We start from the raw sequence: 11,729 nt of genomic DNA on the forward strand, positions 1-11,729 counted from the left end.
AGCTAGCGACCCAGACTCAAGGAAGAGAGAGGTGCTACTGTCGCTCATGTGGATTGCCCGTCCTGCCTTGGAGCCTGCCAGCATCCCTGTCTCACCCTAGCTGGGGAGAGGGGTGGAAGCTGAGGGGCTGTACCACCTTAGTCAGGCGCATGCAGAGGGGAAGAAAGGAAGGACTGATCACCCCTCAGCCAGTATTATTGGCTCCAGGCAGGGACTCCAAAAGTGGGGAGGAACTATTTAAACCCTGAGTGCCTGCTTGAGTGTGTGTGTGTGTGACCAACAGTCTGGTCTGGGACCCCAACCACAGAGTCTGATTGGGTCCTAACCTGTAACACCACGGCCACATCCGTGGCATAATGGCATAACAGAGACTCACCTCCCCGGTGGAGGCTGACGAGGCCTGGGCACACCCTTCCCTGGTCTGCTGTGTCGCTGTGCAAGGGTTCCACAGACCCCATGGCACCGTGTTAGACTGTATGATCAAAATCTTGTCAAAATCCCTCGGACGGTTGTGTAAACTGGAAACCAGTATGACTCCAAATGCCGTGCCAGGTTGAATGGCCATCTACTGGACTTGATTGGCTCCCAGAGCACACGCTCAACCCCCTTACAGTCCAGGAGATTTGTAATGAGGTCATGGGGAGTCCTGGCCACCGGATCAGTTCCTGTAGATAGATTCTTGGTTAGCTGTAGTCTGTTCCTTGCCACCCCAGACCTGGTCTTGCTGCGCCAGGCAGGGACAATCAGATTTTTGTCACTCAGAAGAAAAGTCAAACTGCAGAACATCCATCAAACTGCCCCTGAGGAAGAGCTCTTCGCACTCTGCCACAGTTCACCACCGGCTGCAGTAGTCATTCTCCAAGACAGGCCACCACCCTCAGTCTCTCCGCTGCCCCTGGATCCAACTCTGGTCGTCAACTCCATTGCTCCGGCCTACTCTGCGCTGTGTACAGTTCAGTGGTGAATTGCCTGTGCTCCTCCACAGCGTCCAGCCATCTGCCTCAACCCACTGGACAATTCCCAGTCTGAGAAACCCGGCCACCCCAGACTGTGCAACTTGATGGGAGATGGCACCCTGACAGCCCACGTTTTACTGCCTGTCCTTTAGCCCATCTGATCTCCTCAATTGGGCAAATAGGGCCCTTTCCCCTTATGCTTGTTCCAGGCTATGGTTGGATTAGTTGCCTCATTGATCCAGACCCATGTCCCCCACACGTGGGGTCACTGTCACCAGCTTCTTATCACCCTTTTTTAATATAAAAGGAGACAGGCAAATCTCCCTAGAGGCATGAACTTACTCCCAAACACTTGCCCCATGGGGCCCCCTCGATCCCACACAGGGCACCCAGTCTGAGACTTCCATACTCCAGAGGGGCAGGCCGCCCTGATCTAGTATCAAGTGGTCCCTTTTCACAGGGTTCTGCCTCACAGGGCAAAACTCATGGACGTGTCCAACCAGCCACAGTACAGCAGACGCCGGAAGGAAGCCCGGGATACGACTCTGAGAGGCCTTGTGAGGCCCGTCGCATTAACACTCTAGTAGAACCTCTCAGCAAAGATAGTGCCATTCTCATGAGGGCTGCTGGGCATCCTGCTGCCACACAGGCCTTCTGTCAGCCTGGACCTACTGACTGGGGGCGGGGCAGTGGGGAGGGTGCAGGTAGGCATGAAGTACTTAACAAGTTTCTCTATTTTCCTGACTGCACCAAGCCATGCCTGCTTGAAATCTTCTGTCCAAACTGGGGGAAAGAAGCATCTTTTTGCCAGAAGGCCCCATTCAGCTTTCCTTCACTGAAACAAATCACCTGGTCATGGCCCGTATGTTCCCCGGGAAGAGTGGAGACTCCACTCAAACCACCCCACCACTCACAAGAACCCAGAAAGTCTCCTCACTGCCTTTCCAAATGTCTGGCCAAAGCACTCATCCCCGGACTTGCAGTCAGCCAGGCTCCGGTTGTGGCTGAACTTAAGCCAGGAGCCTATCCCCTCAGGGTCTGCCAGTACCAGATCTCCAGAGAAACCTCTCTGCAGATTCAAGAGAACATCATCAGGCTTCAAGAGGTTGGGATGCTTCGAGAATGCCAGTCAGCCTAGAACACAGCAGTACCACACTATGCCAGATCTACTGGCCATCTACAACGGTCCAGAACCCATATACACTGGTGACCCTCCTTACATCCAAGGTTACCTGGTTTACCTGTCTGAACCTGAAAGACTCTTTCTTTTGCCTAAGACCAGAGGTCATAAGACAGCTCCGCTTTGCCTTTGAATGGGAGGACCCAACCTCCAGAGCTAAGAGCCCACTGACCTGGATCAGCTTACTCCAAGGGTACAAAATTTACCGACCTTGTTAGGAGACACCTTAAAATCAGACTTGGCCAAGGTCACTGGAGACAAGCTAAGTTGCTTACTCCCCAGTGAAGATGTCCACGCCCTCACAAACATCCACCATGCTGTGCTAGATGGATGTCAGGTCCCCTGGTGAAACTTAGTCCACACGTTTTAGCCCTCTGATTCAGTGTGGGTCAAAAACTGGACACAGGAACTCTTAAAGCCAACATAGACCAGGCCCAAGGCCGTAATATTGGTAACCCCAACTGCTGTTAAAGTTTCAGGGCACACCCCGTGCATCTATCACACTTAAGTTAGAAGTTCACACCCTAGCCACCCTTAGATGGACTGCCAGTGGGGCTCCTTTGAATCCACTCAAACTGACCGTGAGACAAGAGACACCTGCAGGGAAAGACTGCATCCCTGCCCAAGTCACAGTACCAGAAGTTGAATAGTCTATGGACGAAGAAACCTGAGGCTCTGCGGAGACTGAACCCCTCAGGAATTGTCATCTTGGGCTTACTTCTCCTCTATGAGACCTAGCTCTCATACTTTCCTTAGGATTAGCCCTAACCACCCCTGGAGAATGGTCCATCTTTCAGCGGGTGCTCCTAGGGGCCATTTACATTCTTGCTTAGCTCTGCTTGGATCTTTAATTTGTTTATAGTCACCAGAGCTCCACACCTGGTGCTTAATGTTACAACCTTGAGGGATCCTGTTGTCTTTGAGTTCAATGCCTCTGCCTAAGCACTCAACTGTGGAGATTTGACAGCTGGCCCCCTCTGCTGTCTGTGTGCCCACAAACCCTCAACAGAGACTAGCCTGGGTGGGTCCTTGGGAATGAGGAGTGAGATGAGGGAAAGAGGCCGGTGCATTTAGTGAATTCTGAAGCCCTTGCGTTCGCTGGGTCTCCTGACCTCCACGTGGCAGGGCTAGAAGTCTGATACTGGCTGTCAGGGAATCAAAAACAAACTTCATGTGTTTAGAGGACAACAAGTGAAAATGCAAAGTAGCCATCTCTATGCCCCAGTACGGAGTTACAGCACCCACGAGGAGGACCCTGAAAGCAATGCCCATCAAGAGCAAAGAATATGGGCATCCAAAGGGGGAAATGTAAGGAAAATCCTAATGGGAAATTTTAAACATTGGAAAAGAAACCCAATGTACGGCCTCACCCCACGGATGTCCTCATTCCTGGAACGCATCCATCCTGTGACCCCACTTCTTCCATTACTGAGGAATATTGTCTACACTAGAAATCCCTGCATAGTCTGCTTCTGTGACCTGGCTCACTTCTGCAACTTCACTCCTGCAGAATAAGTATAAAAGCTATGCATACCTGACATTCAGGGCCCAGATCTTCCAGAATGCTAGTTTCTCTGGGTGGGTGGCTGGCTAGTAAAATTTCCCTTTAAAGTTCCCTTTCAAGTATGTCCCGGCCATTTCTGAGTCAAGAGTCCGCCGTTACAACCACGTTTACCCCTTCAGACTTACAGCAACCCTATGTTGCTAGAAATCTTGACAGGAGCAGACACCCTCATCTTTATCCCACGAAGTGGTTAGCTGCCCCACACTTAGCCCCCAGCACCACCATGACCACCCCAGATGATGGTACCATGACGATTTCACTACCATCAGCTGGATTTTCACTCAGCAACCCTATTCTAAAATCTCAAATCAAAATCAAATTCGCACTGATTTGATTCTTTCCAACTCATAACAACTTTATAGAGCAGGGTAGAAGTCCCTTTGTGGGTTCCCAAGACTGTAACTTTTTACTGGAATGAAAGCCTCATCTTCCTCCCATAGATCATCTGGTGGTTTCCAATTGCTGGTCTTCTGTAACCCAACCCAACCCAACCCAACCTAAACAATGCTTAACCACGATGCCACCAGAGTGCCTGCTAGACTTTCCCCAAAATGGAAAAGAAGATTTTTCCTACCATGTGGAGGATAAGTTAACTTTTTGGAAAAACAGCTAGCTAATCTAGGGGCGTGGCCTGGACTCTAGAAATTTGCTTCGCATGCTTCCAGGAGCCCCCACCTTCATGCAGGACAGCTGCGCCCACAATGGGTCCAGCAGATAAATAAAGAAATTAGCAAAGGGGTAATGGACCAGATCCTCCTCAATGAAAAGGGGGCAATAAAGATATCCTCCTCTCAATCCTCCTGGCTGGATCAGTCACACATCTATAAATCACTGATGGCTGGGTGGGAAATGCCAATCAACATTAATTTGGAGCTATGAATGTCCTGGCAGGAGGGACAGGAGGCCATCCTGTTCAATCATATTTAAATTAGCCAAGGTGGGCAGCTGCCTCCAAGCTAAAGCTGGTGGAGGACAATGCAAGACAGATGATTTACCAATTAAGCCGAGCAGGCTTCCCCAACACTGATGGCCTGCAGACTGGGGCGCCGTGTGTTTCCACCAGGCACAGATCTGTTTCCATAACCAAATTAGGCATCAAGTTTATAACGCATATGTCTAACCCACCCTACTTTGTCCCCCGCCCCCTACACACATACAAAGAGGATTGCATGCTAATGAACAAAGCTCAGACTTTCTCCATTTCTCCACTTGTCAAAATCTCTTTCACCTTCACAACCAACAGTAAATCACACGTTCTGCTTGAACAAGCACTCAGAAAAAAAAAACAACCCTGCCAAATGGCTATCACAGGGAAGAGGCCTTTGTCAGAGCATGGGCATTGTGCTCTGACAAAAAGGGGAAAGAAAGCCCGTGTGGAAACAGGCAAGCTTGTTCTGTTCAGTCTTTAGAAAAACAGGACATGTCTGGTGCAAAGGAGACTTCAGAAGTGAATTCTAGCACAGGTTTCCAAAGGACAGCCCAGCCAATGGGGTGACAAGGTGATTGCATAGTAATAACAATGCCCTAACATTTGTTTAGTAAAGTTTGCAATGTGCCCGATCCAACTTTCGCTTCATCTTCAGTAGAATAATATGTGTTTTTATTATAGCCTTCATTTTATAGATGGTGACTCAGACTAGTTAGCCATTTTCCTAAGGTCACACAACCTAAGACTTACAAATGAAAAACTGGATGCCCTTTCTATTACCACATGATAACATTAAAAAGTCTGAGTCTAAAGTTATGTGAGCATAGATGTAAAGAGCAGGAAGTCATGAGTAGGCTACTCTCTTTTTTAAAAAAATGGGAGGGGGAGTTAAGAACATAAGACAAAATGGGTTTATGTTTAAGAAAAGAGAGATTGAGGGGGAAAGAAAAGAAAAATGAAAAGCAAGATTTGTTCATCTTGGCTATTGCTTGTATGTCCATCTATATTTTTCTACGGAGCGTCTGTAGAGAGATTGATATTAGAGAGGTCAAAGGCATAGAATAGAATCTTAACAAATGTCTCCTGATGCTTCAACAGTAGCTGACACTCCAGACCAGGGAACAAATTAATCGTGACTGTGAGACCATTTGTCTAAAATAGGTTTGAGAATATTTGACGACTCTAGCCAGAAGAGTCCTTTGTGGTCGTGGACGGCAATCACCTGGTCTCTTTCTTTCTTCCTTTCCTTTTTCTTTCTACACATTAGCAAACTAAGGGAGCGTGGAAGACAGGTCCAGACCTCGTGCTCAGGTTTCCTTTTCCTCTGGCACCAGAGATACCTATACTTTGTCATACATCGTCCAAGTTACAGAGGGCAGGGAAAGGCAGCTAACCTTCCTGAAGTGCCTCCGTGTGCCCAGACTCTGGCGTGGACACTTTTAAGGAGACTCCGGGGGGGCATGTGCCATGTGGGTAAAGATAGGATTCTATAGAAGGGTGGGGAGTGGGGGCGGAAGTTTCACTGGCACAAAGAAACCCTTAGTTTGGTCTTAAAGAAGGAGGCACATATCTTTTGTCTGGCTGGGTGATTAGACTGGTTTGGTGGATGGATGAACATGGAAAATCTATAGGTATATGTTGCACAACTCTCAAAAGCCTTTACCTTTTAATTTTCTAAGGGATATTTTGTACCTTTTGAAGCATGTAATGGGCATAGGGAAAGACTTTGTGACTAAAAAGATACTGGCTTTAAGTCACAAAACAAAAGCTGGAGTAAAGAGATGCTTCTCTGTATTTTGCTGCTACAACAGAGCAACCTCCAAGGATACTGATACTGAAATGTGACTAAGATTATTTTTTAAAGCATTATCTTGAAAATGGCACACAATGAAGTTTGCAGGTGGGACTAAACCCATCCAGATAGCAACAGACAGAGCCAACATAAGGAAATTGCAGACTGTGAGACTGGGCAGATAGCTAGCTCACGAGTTTCAATATGAGCATGTGTAGGGAATGGATTTAGAGAGGGGGTGGAAATAAATATAAATGACAGCTGCATAATGCTTGGTTCACTACCAGTTACAATCTGGGATAGGGAGATCGGGACCTGAAGTGTCTGTTTCTAAGGTTGCCAATTCTGCCAAAAGATGAGCAATTACCTGGACAAAATCAGGAAAGGAGGGTGGGAAGGCATGTTACCATTCTGTGGACAAAATCAGGATGTGGCTGCTGCTGGAAGACTGCATTTGATCCCTGATGCACACTTCAAGAGATGTGTGTGTCGCAGAGCTAATAATAAAGTCCAAAGAAAACCATGAAAACAATCAAAGGAAAGGCTAGGACGAGGACACACTGAAGTGACGCAGTTTGTCCATGGCCCCCATGATATAGGGGGATGTAAGAGACACATCACATGAAAGAGACAGATGTTGAAGTACAGAAGTAGATTTTCTCTCCCATACTTAATTGTTGAACTTGAATGGGAGCATTAAAAGGAAATAAATATATTCACTCTGGCTCCCTTACTAACCAGTCATTTGGCCTTCAGTTGTCCCCTGACACTCTCTGAGCTCCCTGTTCTTCATCTCTCTAAAATTCAATCCTGTGCAACAAAAACTTTATGAGCAACCGATAGACCATTCTAAGAGATAAAAGGCTGAATGGGCTGTGCCATTGAAAAACGCATGCTGTGTGTGTGTGCATTGTTGTTGTGCGCGTGCATTGTTGTTCTTCGCTCCTGTGGAATGTGTCCTGACTTAGAGTGACCCCCCAGGTAACAGAGCAACACATGCCCAGTCCTGCACCATCTTCCTGATCATTAGTCTGGTTGATTCCTCTGTTGTGGTTGTTGGATCAAACCATCTCTTGGAGGGTTTTCCTTGCTTTTGCTAGTTCTCCACTTTTAACAACCATGATGCCCTTCTCCACCGATAGGGTCCTTGTAATGGCGCATCCAAAGTAACCACATTGACCATTCAGACAATAGTCTGTGATCCACGGGGCTATCGTTGCCTAATTTTTGGAATTCAATCTCTAATGTTGATCAATATTAATTTTTTGAAGATTGTTCTGAAGAAGGATTAGAAAGAGCTGGGCTAAGAAATTATTTCGATAGCAAAGTCGGTGCTTATGAGCCTCCTAAATTAGAATTGCAGCATTGACTTATTTAACTTACTCAGTCATTAATTTACCAAAGATCAAATGAAAACTTCTTAAGTATTCGACACTACACTAAGGTTTTGAATTCATATGGAAATGAGAAATAGTACTTAAGCTTAAGGATCTCAGAAGATGGACTCCCAGAGGACAGCTTTGGGGTTTAACTAGTAACCTCTGTCCTCTTTTCTTCTGTTAGTGGTACTCCAACTTTCCTTTGGAAGTCACCTTTGTCCTTCTGGATACAATCTTCATAGGACTGTCAACTAAGGAACACCGCCCTCCACCCCTACCCCAGTCCCTGAATTGGAGGACCAGAGGAGGGACTGAGTAACAAAGGAAATCATGTAAGGAAAAGACCAAGGGAAGAGAAGACTTTGTTATTCTTGAAATCAGGATGAGAGCGTTTCAAGAAGGAAGAAGGGCTCCTCAGTGTCCATTAGGGTAGTACGTTCTCGTATGCTAAGGACTAAAAAAATCGGTCTTGGTCTGGCAGTTAAGACATCACTGGCCTTCAGAAGAATCAATGGGGGAGTTTGTTAGCAGGATTCTTGAAGCCCCATCTCTGGATTCTAATTAATAATGAATAGAAATTTCTAATAAACACTACAGGAGATTTTGGTGCAAGTAGTACACAGACCACATCTTTTATAAAACACTAGGTGAATATAATTTTCATTCATAAAACAACAACACATGGGATTACTTAATTCAGGGACCATTTCCATGACCAAATCAAATCAATAGCCTGGATCATGTCATCAACTGTGCAGAAATGGGTCATTACCGTGGCAAAGGGAGCAGGAACATTTGATAAAAATGTGATTGATTTTTTGTTCCTATATAAGATGAACACAGACATGGATTTTCTTTCAAATGATTTGGATGAAAAATAAAAGCTACCTAGACTCCAAGGAAATATATAATTTTACTCTTTTTAGTAACTCAATGTCTATTAATGTTTTAATGAAATGGCTATACAACACACAGGAGATACTGCATCTCAGTTTCAACACATAACCCTGCCACACATAGCCTTAGTCTTACTGTTGCCCCAATTCAGAAGAGTTGGGGAGAGATTGATTAATTTCTTGTTTCCATGCTTGCCACAGTCCCCTGCACTTCGTGATTGCTGTTGGGACTGGAACTAAGGAATGACATCAGGAAGAATGTTGTTGTAGCATTTCCACACCATTGGAACCAGGAAATATTTGAAATCTTGCCAGATATCTGGTCCTCAGGAGACGGCGTCTCCCTTGTGGATTCTACCAAAGACGCATGCTTTGGAGGGGGTGAGGGTACATATAGCTAGACTCACACAGAGACTATGGTTCCGATGTTTGGTCTCTAGCAACCGATCATTGCATGCAATTCTGTAGGTGTTGAGGTTATTCTGTGATGCCTCATAAGGCAGAATATTCCATTTATAACCTAGGAATCTAACTTGTAAGCCCTGCTGCTGTGGTCTGCATGCAATAACTAATCTAGTTAAGACTTATTTAAGGATCTATAATCGTATAGTGGCTACGAGTTAGGCTGCAATGTTCATATTAGGCATTTCAAAACCACCAGCAGCTCCTTAGGGGGAAAGACTGGGCTTTCCACTCCCATCTCACAAACCCACAGCAGGCCACTTTGAGTCAGCATCCACTGAATGGCAGGGGAGATTGTTTAACACATCTGGGATCAAAGGAGAGCTTAGGATAGACTCTCAAACCCATTCTCTTTCCAGCACACCTCATAGCAATCCCTGTTTGGGGGATGTGGAAGCTATTCCTTAAATCAGTGGACAAACATTCCAATATCACGTATCTCATACCAATATTAATGCAAAGGTAAATGCTAAAATCCTATCGACGGCAAATTACTCCAAGGTGTTATAAACAGTGTCAGCTGCTTGCTGCGTCCTATCTGATTCTCCTCGGGCAGTGCTCTTTCCGTTTACAGGCCCAAAGAATCTCCCATCCTCCAAACGGATGCATGTCGCTGTCTCAAAGTTCTTGAATGATACAACCAGGAATGGAATCAGCATCTTCCAACTTCCAGCCCAGTGTTTCATGCATAATTCCATGCTCCCTGGGATGATTTAAACCAGGAGAAGCCTTGGCTGATGCCACAGATACAGATCATGGAACTTGGCCAGTGTGTCCACCTTCAGGACTACCGCCTGCTCATCTACCTCCACACACACATGAAGTCCTTTTCGAAGGGATCAGTGACAAAACACTCAGTGAAATCATTTCTTCACACACCGATGGCTCTGAATCGTTTTAGTTCTAGAAGTAAACTTTTCAGAGAAAGTTCCTTTGTATTTTGCTAAAACCCCCTGCCCCAAAATCCAAATTCACTGCCATCAAGTTGATGCCAATTCATAGCAAACTTATAGGACAGGTAGAAATGCCTCTGTGAGTCCACAAGACTATAGCTTTGTATGGAAATAGAGAGCCCCATTGTACTCCCATGGAGTGACTGGTGGTTTCAAACTGCTAACCTTGCAGTTAGCAGTTGTGGTAGTTACATAATTTCATGTCAATGTGAAGATATAAAACTGTAGGGTTGGATGGAGTCTAGCTTGTCACTCAGGTCACAGCCTGACGGTGCCTCCTTGTGGGCATGTCCTTCTAGTAAGGAGGCTCCTGGGACTCTCCCGTTCCCTCTCTACCTTCACCTTCCTGTTGGCTGACCCTGATTGCTGCCAGAGCCCTGGAGATGTTTCTACTGCCATTGGATCCAAGGGACAGAGATATTCCACCATTCTTCATTGCATGTGGCTTCGTGAATCTGAAGAGGGACTTATGGACAAGTATCAGGCTTATGGACTTGAGTTGGACCGGCCTGGGATGTTTTCCCAATATAAACTTACTTCCTGATACAAAGCTCTTTCTTATACGTTTGTAAATGTTACTGGATTTGTTTCTCTAGTTAAGCAGGCCTGATCCAGCAGTCCCATGAGTAAGTCACTATACAATGAGAGCTTCTAAAACTCACATTGACCACATAAGGCAGAGCAGAATTGCCTCTTTGGGTATCTGAGGCTGTAAGTATTGACAGAAGTGAAAGCCTCATCTTTCTCCTATGGAGCAGCTGGTGGATTCAAATAACTGGCCTGGTGGAGAGCAGCCCAGCTTCTAACCTGCTAAGCAACCAGGGCTTCTCTCAGTCTGTATCTATGTGGAAAAGTGAATGCAGAGAGTAATGAGTGACTCGGATGGGATTTTTTAAGTCTGTCCAGAAATTGGGTAGGAAAATGGGATGGATACTAGTGCCAAGAAAAGGACAAAGAGGGATGTGGATTCGAAAGTCTCTCCCATCAAGAGGCTTCTTTTTAACACCGTTTAAGCTTTTCTCTGTAGCTTAAGCTTTAGTGAATGCGTGATTTTAAATAAAAGAATAAACACTGAGGCATATAGTAGTAGTTTACAGGAGAATTAGCAAAATTTGTTATAATCTATCAGCCTCCAAAACCAAAACCAAACTGACTGCTATCAAGTTAATTCTGACCCTAGAGACCCCACAGAACTGCCCACCTGGGTTTGTGAGACTGTAACTCTATACTGGAGTAGAAAGCTTCATCTTTCTCCCAAAGAGGAACAGCTGGTGGTTGTGAACTGCTGACCTTGTGGTTAGCAGTCCCAAGTCTTCTAAACCCTCTGAACAGCAGTTGTTCTTCAACCTTTGGTCCCAAGACCCTTTTAAATTCCTAAATTAAAAATCACTGAGCACCTCCAAATAACTTTTGGTTATGTTATGATAGATTGATGACAAACAGCAGGTGGATCGATAAGTAAACAGACAGACAGCTGCTGTTGGCTTTCTGTACATCAGGACAAAATGTTGCTGTGTCAGACTCATGATCACTGAGTGGAATGTTTGGTGCTATCTTGCCAATCCACCTTAACTTTTGTTGGCTCTCTATTTCACCGAGCATGCTGTCCTCCATTACCA

The sequence above is a fragment of the Tenrec ecaudatus genome, chromosome 1 (genome assembly GCF_050624435.1).
Source record: "Tenrec ecaudatus isolate mTenEca1 chromosome 1, mTenEca1.hap1, whole genome shotgun sequence".
NCBI classification, from domain to species: domain Eukaryota; kingdom Metazoa; phylum Chordata; class Mammalia; order Afrosoricida; family Tenrecidae; genus Tenrec; species Tenrec ecaudatus.